Source organism: Herpailurus yagouaroundi, unplaced genomic scaffold, assembly GCF_014898765.1.
Source record: "Herpailurus yagouaroundi ecotype Mexico unplaced genomic scaffold, PumYag 29, whole genome shotgun sequence".
NCBI classification, from domain to species: domain Eukaryota; kingdom Metazoa; phylum Chordata; class Mammalia; order Carnivora; family Felidae; genus Herpailurus; species Herpailurus yagouaroundi.
The window spans coordinates 49,524,588-49,544,373 of NW_024412377.1; positions in this window are offsets into that span (position 1 = coordinate 49,524,588).

A 19,786-nucleotide genomic window follows, 5' to 3' on the forward strand; every position below is an offset into this window, starting at 1 on the left:
AATCAGGACTGTCTTTAGAGAAGATACGGGAATAGAGCCAGACCTTAAAGGATGAGTAGAGTTTCTGTCAGTAGAAAGAAAGGGGGAAGGTACCAGGGAAGGGATGGGAGCAGGGGAAATGAGAAAGATAGGAGATAAAATTCTAAAAGTAGACCTGTTTGACTGGAGTATAGCATTTGCAAAACTAGCTGTGCTAAGATTGGAAAGGTTGGTTGAGACTGGTTTCTGGAAAAGAGGCTGGAATGTGAAGCTGGGAAGCATAAGCATTTCCTACAGGTAATAAAGAGCTCCTGAAGATTTTTCTAGCCAGGGAGAGCTATCTAGTAGAAGTCTGCAGAATGACTTTGAATATGGAGTGTTTGCATTGTCTGTTGACTCACTGATTCACTGATTTCATGCAACAAGAGCTTAATGAGCCCTCCTAAGTGCTTAATTCAATGATCATAGCTGGACACTAGTTATTATGTCCTAGTTCCTTCAGAAATCAAAGGAACCCTTGCTTTGGGGAGAGCTTCTTAATTCATCACGACCAAATATTTAACCCAGAGAGAAAGAATACAAATAACCACTACAATTAATACTTTTTTTAAAAAAAATATTTTTATTGTAAAATTAAACACAGACACAGAAACCCAAACCAAACCAATGTGTGGCTTAGTGAAATTATTATACAGTGAACACTGTTATAACTACCACCAAAATCAAGAAATAGAATTGCCAGCCACCCCTATTATAACCCCTTCACATGCCTCATCCCAACACAATCCCTTCCTATCTCCAGAAGTAATCACTATTGTGACTTTTATAATAATTACTTATTTGCATTTATTTATGGTTTTATCACTCAACTGAGCATCCCTAAACCCTATAGTTTATTTTTTCCCATTTTTTAAAACTTGATATGTTTTTTAGGTCTCTTTAATTTATGGTTTCCTCCTTCCACATCTTTCTTTTCCTTATAGTTTATCTGGTAACAAATTTGGGTCATTTAGCCTGTCAAGTTTCCTACAGTCAGATTTGCTGACTGCTCACTCATGGTACAGTTCAGTGTGTTCCTCTGTCTTCTCTATTTCCTGAAAATTGGGAGCTGAATCTAGAGGCTTGTCCTGACACAGGTCTGATGCCTTTAACAAGGTTAAGGTAGTATTATGTTTTGTGTCTGGTTTACGTTGTTCTTTAATGTTAGTCCTAGCAGATCTTCAATGTCTACATCCATTAATTCATTGGGAGTTGAAAAATAATAATATTTTAATTTTATATGTCCTTTTAATTATCACCTGGCATACTTTTATAAAGAGACACTTTCCCTCATCTACTATTTTGTAACATAGTACTATAATTCATATAGGAGAGCTAGGATGAGGTTTGATTATTTCCTTTTATTCACCCAGTTTTCAAGATGACAGTTGGATCATTGTTTCTTCAGAAGGTGACCAGTTATTATTTTTAAGATATATGTCATAATCTCTTGGATTTATATATATTTATATTTGATTAGTTTCAATCTATTATAAAGCTCAAATCTTTGGCCAGTGGAAAACTCTTCAAGGTGCTTCCTGAGATCTTCTGACATGACCCTAGTAGTTTTTGATAGCTTCCTTCTAACTGCATGTCAGGATGTTCCAAACTCATCATAAACATTTCCTGCCTTAGATCTGAAGTAGCCATTTCTCCAAGAAATCCTGGTTTAGTTCAATGGGCTATGTAATTTGAAGATCAAATCTGAATGCTGGAGATGAGCACTGCTGTTGGGTTGACTTTGTTTTTAAACCCTTTTAGTGAAAAGAGCTGGAACAAATACCCCATGAGTTTATACTGATATGTCTAATTCAGATTCATATCTACATTGTTTATTTAACATCTTGTATTATCTACATAGTTCCTTTAACTAAAAAATCCTTTGAGGCGTGGGAGATGGTAGAATTAGAATGTCCCATAATTAGCATTTGCTTTTTTCTACTTTATATATACAACATCCTCAGAATAACAATAATTGTACTATTACTGACATTATTGTTAGTGAAAGCAGATAAAATGTTTTTTGCATATGCTAATCATCTCCCCAATTTTTATAGTTGTAGTATATTTGCAGTTGAATCATATACTAGACTGTCTCCCTTTCAACCCTCATTTAGTTTTTTATCTACAAGTAACTATATATCTGATATTCACCAGCAGTACCTGACTGAAACTTGTTCTTTAGAAGACTCCTTAGGAAGGGCTCATGGGAATAATATTCTCTGAGTCTTTACATGTTATTAGCAGCTTGTGATTTCCTGGATAAAAAATCCTTAGTTCACATTTTCTCTCCTTGAATATTTTAAATACATTACTCTAATTTCTTCTAGCAAAAAGCTTTGCTGTCAAAAAAAAATCTGAGGATAAATTAATTTGATTTCCCTTGTAAGTTATATGCTCCTTTTGCTTAAATATCTATTTTTTTCCCCTTTTCTTTTAAATACAGTTTTTTTTTCCTGGAATATGTCCTGTTTTTGGTCATTCTGGGTCAATATTCTCAGGTACAGGGTATGTTTTTTCAACATATAGTTCAAATCACTTTATTATATTAGGAAAACTTTATTGAATTACAGTTTTTGGTATTTTCTTTGTTCTCTTTTTCTTGAGATTCTTCTGTTCCTTTGCTTTCTTCTTTAGGGTTTCCTAGTAGTTGTATATTGGATCCTCTTTGCCTATCTTCCTGTTGACTCTTTTTAATGTAAACTCCTATTGTTTGGATTTTACCATAATTCATAAGAGGTCTGGGCAAATGTGCACCTATTCCTAACTGATTTGTGATTTGGGGATAATGACTGACCATGGTCTTTTATATTATTTTCTTCCTACTGCGGGGGCAGGAGGGGGGACACTGGAAAAACTGAGCTGTAATCCCCAATGGATAGTATACATTTCCAGTAGAATAGTAGGCCAGTAGAAAAGACAGTTTGGTGTCCTGAGACTTTTGTTTTCACTCAGACCATGCAGTCTAAAAATCTGAGATTGGTACCTCCTATCTTTATGAGATTAGAAATCTTTGCTTTTTCTAAATACTAATGCCCATGGGGCACAGAAAACCTCACTTTCATCAAGCATATAAATTTAAGAAGATTTCACTTATTTGTTTCACCATAGAACCCAAAATAGCAATGATGAGAATGACTCTCGAGGCTATTCTTGATATGAACAAATGCATGGAAGCCAGTCTGAGCAAAACATGACTTATGGCTTAATAGAATATTTTCTAATGGAGAAGGGATAAAATAATTGTCCTCCAACATCCTGTGTTCTGTGTGGTTCAGAGAAAAACCACTCATTATAATAGTGTGAAGTTGCTGGTCCACATGACCTGGACTTTTGTTTCTAAATTACAAATTTAGTGACTTAAACAATACAGATTTATTCTCATACAGTTCTGGAGGGCAGAGTCCAAAATGGATTAAAATCGAGGTGGGTTAAAATCAAGTGTTCCTTCCTCAGAAGGAACCCTTCTGATACTGGGGGCAGAATTTGCTTCCCTGCCCTTTTCAGCTTCAGGTAGCCATCTATTTCTTGGCTTGTGGCCCTTTCTTTCCATCATCAAAGTGTATCACTCCAATCTCTACCTCATCACTTCACTTTCTCTCTGCAGCCACATCTTTGCATTCTTCTTATAAGGACACTTGTGATTACATATAGGGTCCACCCAGATAATTCACAATATTCTCCCTATTTCAAAATCCTTCACTTAATCAAAGTCCCTATGGTCATGTAAGGTAAAATTCATAGGTTATGGGGATTAGGACATGGATATCTTTGGGTGGCCACTATTTAGCATACCATATGCATAACAGTTTTGCACCAGAGAATCCCTAATAACAGAGGGAAGTACACTCATTTCCAGGTTGGTGATAAGGTTGAATCTCAAAATAGTCTCCTGGAAGCCTGCAATTTCTTTGAAGACTTACATTTTACTTTAAAAATATTTGAATTTTGCAGGGTACTCTACACGTATGCTTGCTTCCTAATAATAATAATCTCCCTAGCATAATTTTCTGCAACAAAAGAAAAATTGGTCTGGGAACATGTGCCATAATTCTTCCATGGCTGTAAGGACTCTGGAATACCACATTACACCATAGTAGGAACCGTATCTAATTCGGATGGCATGACATCCCACCATAGGAAAGAGGGCAAATTAAGAGGTGTCATTAGCCTCAACTACAACTGACTCAGGCCTAACCCAACAATTGGTGGGGAGAGGATCTCCAATAGATTCTGATTTTCTCTTGTTCAGAATCCCCAATCATGCCTGAGTCCCATGAATGAGGCAGGAAGTCTCAGTGGGGCATGAGGTAAAGATGGCAAGTCATACTTGTTCTTCAATTAGAAAGCGAGTCCCAGGAGATCATGGATACCATCTACTCTACAGTGTTGAGTCAAGAGCTGATTCTCATGGAATGCTCATCTGTGGAATGAGTCTCAGAATGGACCTTCCTTGTTTTCCTGACCCAGAGTTCATGGATGGGATCTCCTGCCTGTCACAGGACTTGTCATGCACAGAATCAGCATTCTAGGCTTGACTTCTACTAAAGGAGAGGGAGGAGCTTTTTTTCTGTCCTGCAGTTCTTTGCATGATAGGCCATGCATAGTTATTATGCACACTTCTCTGAATCCTTCCTACTCTTCTCCCCCCAGCCCCTTCTGCTCTGTAACTGCTCAGGGTCCCAGGACAGTTGAAACTGGACCATCTGGGGTACTATTTTTAACTTCTTTGCGCACAGCTGAGGACTTGGCCCCCACACCGTTGCATCCACCGTCTGTTTCTTCCTCTCTGAGGATATAGACAGAAGACCAATACCTGTGCCTGGAGTGGAGGGGGCATGGGAGGCAGGAGGCCCAGTTGTTGTCTCTCAACCTCCTGGTCTACCCACCTCTGCTTTTACTGCAGTGTGTAGTGCAGCAATACGGCAATTCATAAAATGTGACATTCATGTGTGTGGCACACTGCTGTGAGCCTGTTTTATTCCATGATAAAGGCTACATCTGTCAGCCTCTATCTGCTCATGTTGGGGTCAGGAAGAGAATTATATTGCCCAGAATTGCTCTCTCTTTTCCTCTTACTAGAGGCAGACTTCTCCTCCCTCCCTCCAGAGTCAGCTGAGAGGACCTCTTTCAGGGGGCGGAGGGAGTGGGCAGAAATCTACCCACTGGGTGGATATCCCAGTATCTAGAAAAAGATGGATCAACTTCAAATTATTTCTCTCTTTAAGGACTCGCCCTAGAGTGTCAGAGAGTCTCTGTGACCTATTAAAAAACTGATACCATATATCTATATGCACACATAGAAACATATATACACACATACTATGTATGATGCAATATATATTACATATCACATTATTACGTATATATGTGTGTATAATACATGTACATATAAAAGAATTTTTTAAACTGATTTTAGTTTTGAAACTTTTCACCAGGCATTTTTGTTTCAGTTAATCACGTTTCTATTGCAGCCTGGGGACTTTTTAAAACATTTCTAGAACCCTCTATCTTGCTCCCAAAGGCTTAAGCATTATTTGATAATTAGCCTTCACAATTATGTTATACGTTTTGGAGAGAAGTGTGGGCTGGGGGAGGGTGGGAGGAAGAAAGTTGTGTGTGTTAGTTAATGTGGGAGGAATGAGGGTTATTATCTAGGGATTGGAGGGATGCTTATGAGAGAAAGAAGTTCACTCTGTCAAAATTGTGTTGGTTGCCAGTTCTCTGTGAAACCCTCACTTAGACACAGGGAAGGATGGTGGGGGGAACACTGGGAACTTTCTCGCCTTTCCTAATTAAAATGATGCCAGAAAACAGGATCCACATAGGGGCCAGCTACATGCCACTTAAAAAGAAATATGCTTCATTATATTTTCTCTCCATTTCCTGGAACTCGCAATGGGAATGAGAAAAAGGAAGAAGACGTGTTGAAATTCTGGACATAGCATTTTGGTACTTACCGGACTGTTAACTTGAAATCGCAATAAAGTAACCACTGCTAAAATGACAGTTTTTCTCTCTTTCTTTCTGCCTTGTGTTCCTATACTTTCTGCCTCTCAAAGTCCATGCACTTACATAATCAAAATGTGCTATCCTGTGCTCTTGAAGTCTATTCCTTTGGTTCATGCTCTCTCTGACCCTCCAGAGGAAACCATCACATTTTCCTCTTCAAAGAGGTATATTTGCTCTGTGTTTTAATTTTATGAAAATTATTGTATTTTTTTTTTCTTTTTTAAGGGGAAAATTTCATTTTTGTTGATTGGGTCAGATTTCAACAATGTTGGGCATGTGGCTGATTTTGAGAGAGAGGGAAAATGAGAGAAGGAATTGTGTATTGTGCTGTATATTGTGTGTATGTACACATAGAAGGTCTGAGCATTCTTAGTAAAGAATTGCCCTCAGGCAAAATATTAAAGTAGATGAACGTGTGTGCTAGGAACCACTTCCTTCTTCATCACTGTTATTCCAAATCCAAGATGTTAGAGAACCACAATACTTAACCCAAGCTACAGTGGGATTTCAGGCAGTACCAGAAAATGAGAAAGGCTTTTTTTGTGTGCTTGTTTGCCTGCAATTTATTGTTATTATTATTATCATTATTATTATTATTAGGTTTTGGTTAGGGGTAAGGTGAGAGAAATTACTGAATTTAACAGTTCCTCTAGAATCACATCACTTACAGTGCTGCTTGAGACTGGACATGCTAAATGGTTTTCTTTTGGCCAGGGCAAGAAGCCTGCTGAAAAGTAGGGCTTCTCAGTGTAAAGACATAGGGCCATGACTGTGATGGAGATGAGTGGGGCCAGCTGAATGTTAGGCAACTGAGAGTGAAGGGGACTGTGCAAACAGGAGACCATGCCACCCAACTCCAACCATTGCTGGAGTGTGAGCCCAGGGTTGGCAGACGATTGATTTCTTTCCTGGATTATTTTGTGAAGTTTCATCGTTTTAAAATGCTGATCACTCTTCAAATTAAGATTTGGGGAAAACACTGTACCAGCCAAATAAAACACATCAGAGGTCTGTCTGGATGTCTCTGCTACAGAAGAGAGAGGGTTGAGTGCATTATGATCCATTAACATGCGACATGACCTTGGAAAGTCTGCCTACTCCTTTATGAACCAAATGAATTGGGATAGAAGAGCTCCACAATTTCTTCTTGCTTGGACCTGTTAGGATTTTTTGATTCCTGAGTCCTGTGTTCAGACCTCCAAGATCCTTTTGTCTGCTAGTATTTCATGAAGAGCTCCATAGATGCCCAAACGAAGAAAAGAGGAGAAGAAACATATATTGATGAGGGTCAGAAAGGATTATGTAACCTGAAATATTGCCTGCTCATGTGCCACTATGTGCTTTTGCAGAAAAGCCTTCCTTCTTTGAATCCTTTATGATAGCCATTTTTTCCCCTCCCCTTAACATCCATAGTCCTTTTCCAACCCTCTCTTTCAACAAGTATGTTCATTCAATGTATTTATTAATTGCCTGCCTGGGGCCAAGTGTACTCTTATGGCTTCCATCGCTTTCCTGCTTGTATTATATTTATTTGAATAAAATGATGGAGAAAACTTTATTCCCCCAATTCCCAGGATACCAGGGAAGGAAGACTGGTCTGTGAGATGTGCTAGCCATGAGAAGAGCAGGGTGGGCTTACACTTCAGGGGAATGTGCACGGTGAGGCAGGCCATCTCCTGGAGAGCCCAGACTTTGGGAGCCAGCGGAGAATGAGGTAAAGAGCCACCAAGATGGCAGAAGACCATGTGGTGCTTGATGCCACCCCTCTCCACTCATTTCAGTTCTTCCACAGAATTACCAAAGTCATTAGATGCTGGTGCCCAATCACAGCAAGAGGCTTAAATGCACAGCAGAGAAAGAAGGCCGGGGGTTTGCAGAGCTCATAGGGCCAGCTATGGATTCCGACAAGCCATGATATTGTCTGAACCAATTTCAGAGGTGGATGAGGCCCCCAGGTGATATCTGGGTATATTTGGGTACATCCAGGCATGTTACTGCCTTGGCTAGACTGTGAGAAATTTCAGAGCAAGACCCTTAGCAAAGTTGTTTCTGTAGGTTAAGTGCAGTCAACATGGTGCTTTGGTACACAGTAGATTCTCAGTGAATACTTGCTGACTGACTGACTGACTGACCAACTGAATGAATGAATTAGTAAAGGAGAAAGCTGTTAACTCTAGCCACGAATGTGAATGCAGGCATTGCATGGACAGACAAGAAAGGAACCAGTCAGGAAAGGGTTAATTTCTGCCTTCAGCATTCACAGGAAGGATAATGTATGCTGGGGAGGGAAAGCATTAGTCTTTCCCTTTTGAAACCCTGAAAAGATTTGTCTGAAGCATGTATTTAAATGGGCAGCATACAGGTGTTTTCAGAGCTGTTCCAGCCCCAGAGAAGGCCTCAGGCAAACCAGAGAAGACGATACTTAGTAACGAGAAACACTCCTCAGCTACTCTGCATGCTTCAGTGGGAAAATGCAAATCAACTCATTTTCGCTTTTGAGGACAACTTCAGATAAAGGGGTCCCCGGGCAAAGTAACCCCTTCAGTGTGCCTGGCTGTCTTTCCCCATTGCTATCTTTTCCTGCACTACCTGCTGAGCAGAGCTGTAGGGGGTAGGGAGGGGCTGTGGATTGACTGCACAGGAGAAGAAGAGATTGGAAGTGCATAGTAATAAGGAACTGAGGGAGGAGAGAGAAGGATGGGGGCGTTTCTGTGAAAGGCCTTGAACTAGGAGGTGGAATCACCTCCAGTTCTGTCTCTGTGGCCACCAGCTGAGGGTGACCTTGGGCAAGAGGTGGGATTCACAGGCAGTCAAAGCTAAAGTGAATGTTGAAAGTCATGTCAATTCCACCGTCTAGGTTTTTTTTTTTTTCTCCCCCACATCGAGTAACTGAGATTTGAGGTATCGGTGAGGAGTAAGTAGAAAGCAAGGATTAGAATACAGGTCCCCAGGCAGCCAGAACAGAGTCCCTCCGCCCTTCCCAAGTGTCATGCTAAGAGGCACCTGGATAACAGGCATGGGTTTCCATGTTTTATAAATTTTGATGTGAATGTTTGCATGTGTCTCAGGGCTCAATTAAGATTTTAAAGATCTGAATAACTCAAAAATTGTGGTTACCTCTCCATTCCCAGTTTAGGTGATTGAAAATAAAAACAAGGCAAAGCTATGACAGAAGTATAAGGAAGTAGAATAAATATTTTTCCCATGATGACAACTCATAATTTTTAAAAAATGTTTATATATTTATTTAGAGACAGAAACAGTAAGTGTGTGCAAGCAAGGGAGGGGCAGAGAGAGAGAGAAAATCCCAAGCAGTCTCTGCGCTGTCAGTGTGGAGCCCGATGTGGGGCTCGATCTCATGAACTGTGAGATCATGCCCTGAGCCCAAATCAAGAGCTGGACACTTAACTGACTGAGTCACCCATGCGCCACTACTCTGGTAATTTTCAAGTAGCAAATTTTCTTTAAAATTTTTATTTTGAGTGCTCCTGTTTCACAGGAGGTATATGCTTTTTCTGCTTATTGGGAAATCCAGTATATTACTCCATGTCATCAGGTACTTATTTTTGAGGGGGTGCATGAGAGGGTTGTATGAACACACATTTGGGCAATTGTCTGTTATTTTTGTGTTTATGTGGTTTTCCATGGTATTAAGTGCATATGTTTTATTTTTGTTTTTGCTTTTTTGGTTTTTTTTTTTCTTTTGGTTGAATATGTATATATACACATGCAGTTTTCTCTTTTCTTTTTCTACAGAGTGAGACTATCAAATGATTGCTAAAATTGGCAGCCTCTAGTTTGCCAAATGAAATAACGTTTGTAAAAGAGTCTTGCACACAGCCTGTATTCAGTGCATGAAGGTTACTTTTTCTCACCCAGTAAAAGAGAGAGCCACTCTAAATGAATTTCAATGTAAACTTGAAATAGTCTGAGTTCTAAAAGCATCTGGGACCTGAATTTTTAGAGAAAGTTGTGTGTCATAGGAGTCAAAGATGGGGCAGGTCAGTTTTAGGCTTTAGACATTTTCATAATTTGCTTTTTATGGGTAGAGGAACTTACAATTTTCTGTCAATCAGCAGAGTTCACTGTAGTTTTCTGTGCTTACATATTATAAACTTATGTGTATGATACATCTATATACCCCTATCTATATCTGTATCTATGTATATAAACACATACAGACCTACATTACTTTATATTGGTGGCCTTTGGTTTTTGGCTTGGTTTGTCTCTCCAGGAACTGGAGGTAAGATGGTGCCTGCATGTCTTGGTCTGTAATCCATAACCTGCAGTCATTTTACCCCTACTTGCTCCCGATGTACTTTGGAGACTTTGGCACCTCTGGAAAGAGGTTTCTGCATGTTAGTGTGAGATACTCAAACTAAAGCCTGGAATTATTCCCAGTGATCATAACAAGAGCTGGCGGAATTCACTGTGGGACACCCTACGGTATTACCCCCCACCCCCACCCCCGGAAGCAGCTTTCTCATTTCTCCTCCTAGGTGATTCTCAGAAAAGATCATCCTAACACTGAGCTAGTGTTTTTTGGGTCTTTAGCGTAGACCAGTGGTTCTCAGGGGTGGCAGTTTTGCCTACTACGTCTACCTTCCCCTCCCAAAGGATACTTGGAAATATCTGGAGACAATTTCAGTTGCCACAACCGGGAGGGGAGGAGTGCTATTGGCTCCTTATGGCTAGAAGCAGAGATGCTGCTAAACAGAGCGCAACGCAGACATTCCCCCACCCAGCAAAAAATGTCAGGGATACCGAAGTTGAGAAACCCTGGTGAATGCCAAGCTCTGCGTTCCTTTATTACAGGCAAGTGTCCGTTAATCTCACAGATCCAATGGGCTAGGTACCATCATCCTCCTTCATTTGGAAGTGAAAGGTAATATGGAAGGAAGAAATGACGTGACCAAGTCCACTAAGCCCTAGGTGTAGGACTGCGTGGGAGTCAGATGCATCTGCTTCCAGACACAGTTTTCAACAGCCTTCTGTGCTGCAGACCTCCTTAGTTACGTCTGACCAGCATCCCAGAGAATGAGCTATTTCCACTCAATACACTGGCACCCCTTGTAGATAAAGATGAATTGTTCCTGCCTTGGAGAAACTGGTCTAGATTTTGTTGTTCTCTCCTACCAGATAGTGCGTTTCTCTGCCAAAAGTCACATTGTAGTGTAAACGTTGTCCCTGTTACCCCCTTTATTTTCTTTCGTTTCTTTACCTTACCCTTTTGGCTTGGCTTTTCTTGGACTGCAATAATTTAGCTCTCCTTCAAAACTATAGCCCCTTTCTTAAAGAGCCGTCCAAGTAGCTGGAGGGCCAACTTCACTGATGGCTACCTGAATGGTTGTCCTGGGGGAGAGGGTGTTGATGATTGCCACCAGGCAGGAGAAGAGGACAATTTCCTGTGAAACAGGACAGTCCCTGACATTCATTTAAAAATTTTTTTGATGAAATTCTCTGGCTGTCCAGATTCCAGGAAAACAAAAATAAATCTGAATTTAGGTTCCAGATTGTGCCAAGGTTTCACGGGAAAGCTTTCTTCCATAAAAGCCTTCTGAGGAATTCCTTTATCAGGAGAGAAAAGCATTCCTGGAGATCTCATTAGGTAAATTACTCTCAGATTAACATATTTTATTAATTACCTATTATGAGACCCCAAAGCTAAACAATCATAAAAACAACAAAAAGAAGTAAATATAGTTCCCAGTGACTAATAGATGCCATAAAAGACATAATCAGTAAAATCAATTATATGCATTATTATAATGAAAGGTACAGTTAGTGCTTTAAAAAAATAATTAGGTTATTGGCTAAGAGGAAACTAGCCCCCTCCATTACCCCTGGAGCAAGCCCCGGAGGCTTCACTCAAAGGCTTTTAGTATAGAAATCATTGGTTTTATTGGCCAGGCAAATTAGTGACTCCATTAGCTTCACCAGTGGGGGACTCTGGTTTTCCTAAGTCACCAGGTGCTTTTGATCTGGTTGTGCATTTTCTCGAGTGGAAAAATATAGGGTTGGAACAATGCATCGAAATGTGTACAAAATATCTGCCAGTCTACATGTGCAGCAAGGGTAGGAATCAAGGGAAAGGAAGTAAAATAGGGGATGATGGTTGGCCTGTGTGTGGACCGTGCAGTTTGTGTAGGGTGTGCGGTATGCCTCGTTTGTGCACTGGGGGTGCAATGCCTGCCCAGTGCACACGTATGTGCCACTCGAGAGCTTATCCACAACATTTCCAAACCTCTGTCCAGAGCTCAACTTGGCCATCTTGCTTTGTATGTAAAAAATATTCCACTTAAACCTGTAGCAAAGCTACCTCCAAAGTGCCAATAAATAATATATGCAAAGTTTTTTTTTTTTTTTCTTATCAATATAAAGAAATGTGGAGTTGTGAGGCTGGTGAAAACTCGCATTAGACAATGTAATGAAGCAGGAATTAGAACAGCGTAGTTCCTCTGGCCATTATAAATGAGGACGGCAGCTACCTGGAGAATGGGAAAACTGATGAGTACAGTCTGTTGGGGAGAGCAGGAGGAAAATTTCCCTCAGGAACACATTTCAAATTACTTATTTATGAACTGATGAACTGGGAGACCACCTATCGAGACATCGGCGTAAGCAGTCTGCTGCAGACAGCTACAGAACTCCAGCTAATTGTGCGGCTGTTTTCTGTTAGAACTTGTGCTATCCAGCTGGGCTTTGGAGGCAGAAAATTTAGGCTGTGACTAGAAGTTACGCTTTTCCTCTTTCTTGTCCTCATAAATATATACATACATATTTTAATCCACTTGAATCGTTTGGTGGGGGCCTGGGAAGAAGTTGCTACAATTGGCCCAGGAAGGGCTGGAGTGGAGAGGAGGTTTTGGTGTTGAAAGGTTTGCAGTTTATGTCCCTCAGTCTGGGAGGGAGTTGAGTTCTGGACTCCTGCATCCGCTCTCTAAAGGCTATTGGATCAGGCGGTGGAGAGCCATATCTTCCTCTTTCCCTTCTTGGTCAGTGTCCCTCTCCCTTTTCTCAACACCTTTATTGCCATGGTGACAGGGTATTGAGTGCCTCCTTAGTGCTGGGCTTTGTGTGATGTTTTACATGAGCGATCTCATTTTATCCTCCCAAGAACCCTATGGCAAAGGTACCATTGTTGTCCCCATTGCATTCGTATATAAACTGATGAATGAGGGAAGTGAAGTGATTTGGGCAAGGCCATGAGTCCAAGTCCATCTGACCCCATAATTTAGCCTCCTAATCACTTCCTGGATGATTATAAATGTTCATGGGAAGCAGTAGCATCTTTCACTGGGGTGTGCTATGGACTTTTCTCTGTGCTGCAGGCAGTGGGGTGAGGGGAAAGGAATTCAACAATCAGGAACCATGGGTATTGTTGGGAGACGGTGTAACTGACTGGTTAAGAGCTAAGTCCCTTAGGGATTTTTATTATTATCTCCGTTGTACAGATATGGTAACAGAGACTCAGAAAAGTGCTGAAAACTTGTCCTAAATCACATATGCAAGTTGGAGAGATAGGATTTGAACTGGGTCTAAGCTGAGAGGTTCCTACTAGGTAGACTAGCTCCTTGAGGGTAGAGTCTAAATCTTATTCAAACTTTAATTCCCAGTACCTGAGAAAATGCCTTTGGAAATGGATCTTCAATACATATTTGCTGAAATGAGTTTTCAGCCTTAAATCCAGCAAGCTTATGGAGTTTGTGCAAAGATCCCCATTCCTTGGCCAATACTGCAATAATAGCAGCATATATTTATTGACCATCTAACTGTGCCAGGCCGTATGCCACACCAGTACCTGATCATTTCATTCAATCCTCAGAACCTGATGAAGATGGTATTTTTATCATTATTACCTCTAGATTATATTGAAGTCATTGAAACTTGGGGATGGTTCTCCAAGTGGTTCTCAACTGGTAGTGATACCCCCCATTCCTCGCTGCTGACAAAGGGGACAATTGTCATTTTGGACACACAGCCAGGGGCGAGGGAGGAGGTCAGGTGTGCTATTGGCATCTAGAGGATAGATGCTAGGGTTGTTGTAAACATCCTGCAATGCACAAAGTGTCTTCCTACAACAAAGAATTATCCTGCCCAAAATGTCAATATTGAGATAATCTGGGTTAAGCGCTTGCCCAAGCTATTAAGTAGCAGAGCCAGGATTCAAATTCCCTATCTGACTCCAGGGCCTGTGTGCTAATCATCTACTGAACAATTATCCCAGTCCCTGTTTTCTTGGGCAGGCTATGGTTTGCTCAGAAGACATAGTAACATTATAATGCGAGTGAGAGGGTGGTAAGTGCCTCGAGGGAACATATCAGGAGCCTCTGGTGTGGATCTTTTTGCAAAGTAAATCTTTAATCTCAGCCTGATCTTTGGGTCCTGACTACACCAAATAAGTAACTGCTGTCTGCATGGCAATTCTGTCAGGGCCAGATGAAGCTGGAGCCAGGAGGACTTGGTGGAAAGACTACAGGGCTGGAGGACCCCAGATGGCTGACTTCAATCACTCTTACTGTGTAGCCTCTGGAAATCCCCAAGCACTCCCTGAGTTTTTATTTCTTTAGCTGTGGGACAGAGAAGGCTCCACTCCACCTGTTTCTCAGAGCTGTTTACAAAAGTCACATGAGAAAATGGCTGCCTGAGAGTTTTGAAAAGGGCTTACACATCGACTGGGATTCCCTTCATTACTTTGACAAACATATAATGATAACAGTAAAAACTTACACCACTACTATTGAGTATTTGTTCTTTGCTAGACATTTCTTTAAGGACCAGATGTACTCATCTCATTTATTCTTCAAAACAATTCCATGAGGAAGGTACTAACCTAGAATGGCCCCATATTTGGTTCAATACCCTGATGTAACCATAATTCTGGTATAAATTCTTTATAATATTTGAACAAGAGGCCCTGTATTTTTATTTTATAATGGCTCCTGCAATTTATGTATCTGATTCTTCCCTATAGATCTGTCTGATTCTAGCCTAAGTGTATATTAACCCCTCATTAGTGCACCTCTCAGAAATGGCCTGTTGCTCACTGTAGGGTCAGAGGTATAAAGGTTTTGAAAGTTGATTCTTTCCCTATGAAAAGGAGCAGTGACATTTACCAGGCTTATCAATCAGTTCTATCTACACATTGATCAGGTAGAGAGGACAGGAAACTAGACCAGAGGCAATAAAATAATAAAGAATTAGTTAAGTAGTTAGGCTCTGAGTTCAGATAGCATCATGACAACAGCCATGATAATAATGATAACAGAAATAGTATAATGTACAGCAAAACTTTCTTGAATTTCCTGTGTACATAGCTCTATGCTGTGCTTTGACATGCATGATGCTCTTTAATGCTCACAGTAATTCTTGGGGGTGTGCAGTATATTATTATTCATATCTTTCAGATGCAGAAGTCATGGCTGAGTGCAGTGACTTATCCACCACATCATGTAGCCTGAGATGGAAGCCTGGCTCCATTTGCTGGCTATAATGCCTTGGGCAAGCAACCATTCTGTGCCTCACTTTCCTTGTGTGTTAATGGGAATATAGCATACTTTGTAAAATTATTATACATTTTGAATTAGATAATATAATCTGGAATACAGAGGAAGGGCTTTGCCCATTTTGTTTATTGCCCTATGCCATATTTTAGAACAGTGCCTGACATATGGTTGGTATATCAGCTATCCATTGCCAAAATGCCATGTAATAACTAGTCACAAAACTCGAATGGTATATAGTAATAGACAATAAAATGTGATATTATTGCTTTTATGTTAACAGTCAGTTGATATAGGCCCAACAGTTCTTTTGCTTTTGTTTTTCTTGTGTTAGGAGGTATACAAAGAAAAATGTTGCTATGGCTAATGTCAAAGAAATCACTACCTATGTTTCCTTTCAGAAGTTTTATGGTTTCGGGTCTCGCATTTAGGTCTTTAATCCATTTTGAGTTTATTTTTGTGTATGGTATAAGAAAGTGGTCCAGTTTAATTCTCTTGCATGTGGCTGTCCAGTTTTCCCAGCACCATTTATAACAGAGACTGTCCATTCCCCATTGTATATTCTTGCCTCCTTTGTCATAGGTTTATCGACCATATAAGCATGGGTTTCTTTCCAGAGTTTCCATTCTGTTTCATTGATCTATTTTTATTTTTGTGCTGATAATATACTATTTTGATTATTACAGCTTTGTAGTTTATCTTGACATCTAGAATTGTGATATTTCCAGCTTTGTTCTTCTTTGTTCGGAGTCTTTTGTGGGTCCATACAACTTTTTGTATTAGTATTTGATAAGGACTGCATTTAATCAGTAGATTCCTTTGGATAGTATGGACATTTTAACAATATTAATTCTGGGACTACACCAAAATAAAAAAAAAAAAACTCTTACACAGTGAAGAAAATCATCAACAAAATGAAAAGGCAACCTACTGAATGTGAGAAGATATTTGCATATGTTATATCCAATAAGAGATTTTATCCAAAATACATAAAGGACTTATACAACTTAGCATCAGAAAAATTCAATTAAAAACGGGCAGAGGAGAGGTGCCTTGGTGGCTCAGTTGGTTGAGCATCTGACTCTTGATTTCAGCTCACATCATGATCTCACAGTTTGTGAGTTTGAGCCCCACATCCAGCTCTGCACTGACAGTGTGGAGCCTGCTTGGGATTCTCTGTCTTCCTCTCTCTCTATGCCCCTCCCGCACTCACATTGTCTCTCTTTCTCAAAATAAATAAACTTAAAAAAAAAATGGGCAGAGGAGCTGAGTAGACATTTTCCCAAAGAAAACATACAGATGGCACATGGATACATGAAAAGATGCTTGGTATCACTAATTATGAGGGAAATGCAAATCAAAACTACAATGAGATTTCACCTTGCACTTGTCAGAATGGCTAGAAATAAAAAGATAAGAAATAACAAGTGTTGGTGAGGATGTGGAGAAAAAGAAACCATTGTACACTGTTTGTGGGAATGTAAATTGGTATAGCCATTGTAGAAAACAGTATGGAGGTTCCTCAAAAAATTAAAAATAGAAATACCATATGATCCAGCAATTCAACTACTGGGTATTTGCCCAAAGAAAATGAAAATATTAATTGGAAAAGATATATGAATCCCCATGATTATGGCAGCATTATTTACAATGAACAAGATATGAAAACAACCCAAGTCCATTGGTAGATGAATAGGTAAAAAAAGAAATGGTAACATATATACAATAGAGTATTACTCAACAACAAAAAGAAAAAGGATGAGATCTTGCCATTTCTGACAATATAGATGGATCTAGAGGTCATTATGTTAAGTGATATAAGTCAGAGAAAGACAAATATTATATGATTTTGCTTGTATGTAGAATCTGAAAAAAACAAAACAAATGAATAAACAAATAAAGAAACAGACCCATAAATACAGAAAATAAACTGATGGTTGCCAGAGGAGAGGGGGTTAGGGGGTTGAGTGAAAGGGATTGGGGATACAGGCTTTCAGTTATGGAGTGAATAAGTCATGGGAAAAGGTACAGCATAGGGAATATAGTCAGTGTATATTGTAATAGCATTGTATGGTGACAGGTGGTAGCTACATCTATGGTGAGCATAGCATTAAGTATAAGCTTGTTGACTCACTATGTTGCACATCTAAAACTAATGTGACATTGTGTGTCAACTACACTTCACTTAAAAAAAAACCGAGTCATTTCGACTCTATCTAGATAGGTCTGCTGATCTTGTCTGGGCTTGCTTATGGGTCTGAGGGTCAGCTGTCGAGGGTACCTGAGACAACTTGGTTATACTCCACCTATCTTTCCTTCTGCAGAAGGACAGCCTGGGCATATTCTTATAGTAATGTTAGAGTACTAGAGTGCAAGTGGAAATGCACAAATGCTTTTTCAAGCCTCTGGTTGTTTCACATCGGCTAATACCTCACTGGCCAAATCATTGCCTGGGCAAGGAGTCAGGGAGTAGGACAGGTCACCTGGACCAGCATAGGAGAGGTGAAGATTGGGGCCAATATGCAATCAATTTACCACAATTGACTCTCAATAAATATTGGAAAAAAGGATTTGAAAGTGGTTAGGCATGATAAACGACCAAAAAATGGTAGTTCACCATTTTGGGCAAAATACTTGAAGGGAATTAAGAGGTACGAACTTAAAATAATAAGTCATGGGGATTAAAGTATAGCACAGGAAACATAGTCAATGATATTGTAATAGCTTTGTATGGTGAAAGATGGTGGCTACGCTTATTGTGGTGAGCATTTTGTAATGCATATAAATGTCAAATCACTATGTTGTATACCTGAAACTAATACAATATTGTATGTCAACTATACTTCAATTAAAGAAAAAACCCTGATGGTTAAGAAAAGCATAATAAAATAAAAAATGGTAGTCAAAACAGTTATAATAATTATCTGATAAACAATGGATTTTGTAAAAGTGTTAACCCAAGAGAGGGATTTGACCATACATACTTTTTTGACCTATTATGCATTTTTTTTGTTGTTGTTTTTCTTTACATTTTCAAAATATATTGGGGGTGTCAGCTGGACATAGTGCCACTTTTCCTTCTAAGAAGAACGAAAATTTCACAGGTCACAAAAGTAACTGATGAAACGGTTTCTCCAGGACCAAGGTAACCATAGGGCTCTTTGAATTTGTCAAAATAAATTCCATTCTCAGCAAATTTCCCCTGATACCTTTTCATATCATGGTTCCATTCCTTTGTTTTAATCCAGTGGGGCATGGACTTGGGTTCTGAGAGTAGTGATTGTTTAAACCTTCCTTTTCACAATTCCTGACACAGCCTAGGGTGGAAGCAGCTCACTTTAAACCTGAATTTGGCCGGGCCCCTCTTGCCATGCCGTTTCGGACTGCTCTTGAGTGCTGGCTGTGGAGCAATAGCCAGCCCCCCCCCCCCCGCCCCAATTCTAATTTCTTCTAACGAGTTAAGGAGTTTGCTTCTAAGTGAGTGTGTGTGTCTCCCTCAGAGCTACTGCTCTGTGCAGCGACAATGATGACAGGTTGGTTTAATGCAGCTCTTGCCAAGATTAAGGGGTTGTCAGACAAGTATCATGGGAGACTGAGGGATTACTCTGAAAAATCACTCTGAATTGCTAACTAACAGAGAGCTGGCATTCAAGTGGGGGTAGGCTTCCTCATATTTGAAGAGCTGCAAAGAGGTCCTTAGCAGATCTGACCTCTCTCCTCACTCTGAGAACAGATTAAGTGAGCCACTGAGATGCCCCCAGCCTAGGGTTATATGTCCCAGGAGGGCAGGAGGGCTCAGGATTAGACAAGGGGTTCCATATCAGCCTTATAAAACAGCATGCAGAAGTATATCCTCATAAACATATGACTTTTTTTCTGGGAGAGAGGGCCATAGTTTTCAGCAGCATCTCAAGGGTTTGTGACCCCCAGATAGAGGACTGTCCTGTTCAGTGCTTCAGGCAGGGCTCTGTAGTTAATTTTAAAGAGTTTTGTCTGGACACTAAAAGTAACGAGCAGCCAGTAAAGAGTTTAAAGAAGTGAGATGGCATGAGTAGGCCTTATTTTCAAAAAAGGTGACTTTAGGTATAAAACTGATATAAAAATTGCTATAACTATTTTTTTTTATCATTTGTGTATTCCATAAATATATATACTGAGTGCCTTTCCTATGCCAGAGACTGGGCAATGAGAATGATACTTAGCGAGATTCTGGCGGTTGGAGTGTCTGCCCTCATGAAGATTAAAATCTA